A 4,054-nucleotide genomic window follows, 5' to 3' on the forward strand; every position below is an offset into this window, starting at 1 on the left:
TTACAATACCTATGGAGAACATTTTACCACATGACAAGGATGATAATTATATAGATGATGATGAGAGTGATGCATACTTTTTTTGATTTGTTTTTATTTGTTCTATTTGAACATTTGGTTATATTTTGAGTATACATGTATTGAACATTTTCTCACATTTATATACTCTTATTCCTTTCTTTAGTTTTTTGTTCTTATTATTCATTACTCTTGTGTTTATTTTTTTGTTATGTATAAAAATCACTCACAATATAATGATGTTATCCGTTTTTTATCAAAATTTGTTTCATTGTTTCCTCAATAGTTTGATTCTTGGTGATTGGAGATTGGTGAAAAATAGCTTACAAGCAATCTAAATTCGCATTTTAGGTAATTACTTTATTCTTCTTTTATTTTTTGGCATGGTGTTTAAAAAAATCATAGTCAATAATGTAGTTATATCTAATTTTTATTTTATTTTATTTTTTGGATTGGTTTATTTAGCATACTATGGGAAAGCGCAAAAAGTTGAATATCATTCAGAATGATGGCCAATCACAAGCAAAAGAGCAATCAATTGAAAGCTTTACTGAAGTGAACCAAAATAACAACTCTATACTTGAAGAAAATGCACAATTTGAAGGAGGTATAAAAATTTTATTAACTTAATTTCTTTATTTTATATTAAATTATTTATAACACAATTGTTTATTAACTAAATCAACAATCACAAACAGAACAACACATACAAGAAGATAGTCATGTTCAGTCTCATACTTCTCTTGAAAGTGCAAGTGAAAGTTCAACTAAAGGTATTTATACACATATGCTTTTTTGGGTTAGAATTATATGTACAATTCTGTTTGAGTTGAATATCTTTTAGAATATGATAAGATTAAATTTACTAGGGCAGAAATTTATATCGACACTAGAACTTGAAAAGATGGAAGCATTGTTACTGAAAAGACTGTTATTGTAATTGTAAGAATTTTAATTTTTATTTCAATACTTTTTTTTTATTTTGCTGAATTTTCTAATAGAAGGTTATGGGGTGAGGGGGAGTAACTAATGTGAAGATGAGTTTTGTTTAGTGATATTGAAGTATTTAGGATATTGATGTATGATAATAATTTATAAGGTGTATTTATGTAGGATGAACTAAAAAAGAAAATGGTTGAAACAGAGAGTTCGCAAAATTTACAAAACACCCAAGATTCTACTAATTGGACAAATGATATATATTCAAAAGTCAAAGGACCTGAAAAAAGAGGACGTGTGCGTTGTCTTGGCAAGCTTCCACATCAGGCAAGTTCATCTCAAAGCTCTTATGCAAACAATAGAATTCAAAAGTTGGAGAATTTGCTTGGAAACCTTGTAGTTGTGCTTAAAGTACGATTTGCAGAAGATCCACAAATTAATCAAGTCTTAGAAGCTATAGATCAAGAGGTATGAATTTATAATTCTACTTATTCAACGATTTAACTATGATATGATACTTTACAAAGAAAAAACATTCTTTTAATTTAGGTACCTACAAATGGTTCTACCAGTAAAGATCATCAAACTACAAACAATCTTAACTAGAGGTGAGTTGAAATTTAGATGATAATGAAGATGCGAGCCGGCGACAAAATGTTATTTCAGGAACATGATTTAGATGGTAATGAAGATGCGAGCCGACGACAAAATGTTCAAGTGTTTGGTTTTTACTTAGTCTATTTGTCCAACAACTCGAATTAACTCTTTTATACATTTAGAAATTTAGAAACTTGTTACATTTTAGTGATGATTCCCTCAATGTAAAGAGGGTCATGGTGCACCAAAAAAGATACACTTAGGAAGGACTATGCACATGGTACTAAAAAACAAGGCAAAGTGAATTGGAAAATTTTCTATAGCACTACTAATGCTAGATCATTTCACAATGACAATGGATCAAGGACTGCAATATGTTAAAAAGCACACAATCTAGTTACAATAATCACAAATTAGGCTAACAAAAATTTAATTGTATGTAGCAGGTTGTTGTAACTTTTCAAAGGCCATGTTGCAGCAGATCTCTAACTTTGTGCAGCATAATAATAAGCTCATGTATATTTAATTAAAAATTATAATCAACAAAGAGTGTAATTAAGAACTAGTTTTATTATTATTATATGACATTTACCTACAGAAGATCGTATGTACAAGTAAATTGACTTTTACTTACAGTTAGAGATTATAGGTATAAATTAATATCTTTTACCTACACATTTGAAATAGTAGGTATTACCTATAGTGATAGTTAAATTTGACTGTAGGTAAAAATATATCTGTAGGTAAAACATATAGTGATAGACTATTAGTTGTCACTGTATACCCCCTCAAAGTTGATGCAAAATCGTCTGTAGGACAAAGTCCTTTATACATCTACCTACGGATTTTGGACTTCTAGTGATAGATTTTGATTGTAGGTAAAAGTCATTTTCCTTGTAGTATATGATGAATTAAGGAAAAATATAATGACAATGGTTTGAAGTAAACCTAGAGCGTCTTATAATTCATTTCCATCCATGTGATTACTGTAGGAAAGATTATATTTAAGAGAAAATAGATTATGTATTAATAGTGTAAAATAGTATATTGTCATTAATCATAAATTATTGTGTATTATAAATTTATTAACTTTTATAATAATTATCTTAAAAGTAATATCAATAATTATTTGTAATTTGTTGTTACATTTGTTATGTTTAACAATTAAACTCTATATTTAAATGTTCTATTTGTAACTAGGTATGTGGTGGGTCAAGGGTTTTGACTTGGTAGTCTGTTACTCAAACTCAAAGGATACTGTTGAGTTGGTTGAATACGAGGTATATATCTGTTTTTCATTAATTATTACAGGGAGGGAATTCGGATGATTCAAGATTATGAGTGTGTTTAGTTTTGAAGATGGAAATAGAAAAGGTAAAAGTAGAATAAATTTTTGAATTAAGATAAAATATAAAAGATGTGAATTTCACGTAAAAAAAATATAAATTTTTTCTCTTATTTTCCTCCTCCCACCTTAATTAAACCGCAGAAACATAGGATACATTTTAGGTTCATAATCATTGTTGTTGTTGAATTTTAACCTTAAAGTACATTAATTAAAATAGAGAAAAATGTGATTTTTTTTCTAACAATTTTGATATAAATTGCTAACATACTGTAATTAAAAAAGAGGTGACAGGGTTAACAATTCTCAAACATATAATATATATATATATATATATATATATATATATATATATATATATATATATATATATATATATATATATATATTCCTTTGTTTCATTACATTTGAAACTTGAGCAAATAATTTAAGTCGGCAATTATTTATTATTCTGTCCAAATAATTGAGTTAAGACGGCTGTTATGATGCATATATGTGCGTCAAACAATAACTAATTTCTCTGTATTTTAAAATACATAAAGTGAAATTCAATGACCGGATTTGTACTGGGAGATTAATTAAATATTCTTTGTGAATTACTAATATTATTAATTTATAATTCTTGACTAGCTAGCTATTAAATAGATGAAATCTGCTAAACAATTTTTAATTTTTCTTTTATTTCTTGATAGAAGCCTTCTAGTTACGATTAATTATCAAAATGAAGGATTTGATCATAAGATTCTTTGAATTTACAATTAATTAAACGCCAGAGAAAAAAAAAAGTAACTAGAAGGTACTTGAGGGAACACATGCATGGTACAAAGTGCAAGTTTTGTAAGAAGTAATAACTAGAAGACATAGTACTTACTTAAGCTAGTTTAGTTCATTTGCAACTAGGCTATTAGGATTAAAGTTTGAATAGGCTAGGGGACGTTTATATTAGGTTTTTTTTTTTTTTTGAGAAAATATTAGGTTTAGTTTAGGCAAGAAATGAATTTGAATTTCAACGATTCAAGGTTTGATCATAACGAGGTTTTAGGAATTTTGTCAACAAGATTTTGTTATTCATGACTCAATCAAATGAGTTTATGACTCGTTTAAAAATACTTTAAAAATATCCTTGAGACATTCTTTTTTTATCAGGCAAAATTA

At 27.3% G+C, this 4,054-nt stretch overlaps 1 long non-coding RNA gene across 1 annotated transcript; it reads left to right on the forward strand.

The window, feature by feature from the left end:
* The first annotated feature begins 566 nt into the window (after nucleotides 1-566).
* LOC114396508 lies at nucleotides 567-794 on the forward strand. Its single transcript, XR_003663307.1, has 2 exons — nucleotides 567-625; nucleotides 717-794. It is a non-coding gene; the product is annotated as an uncharacterized LOC114396508 (long non-coding RNA).
* The last annotated feature ends 3,260 nt before the right edge of the window (nucleotides 795-4,054 follow it).

This window comes from Glycine soja, chromosome 18 (genome assembly GCF_004193775.1).
Source record: "Glycine soja cultivar W05 chromosome 18, ASM419377v2, whole genome shotgun sequence".
In the NCBI taxonomy this organism is placed as follows: domain Eukaryota; kingdom Viridiplantae; phylum Streptophyta; class Magnoliopsida; order Fabales; family Fabaceae; genus Glycine; species Glycine soja.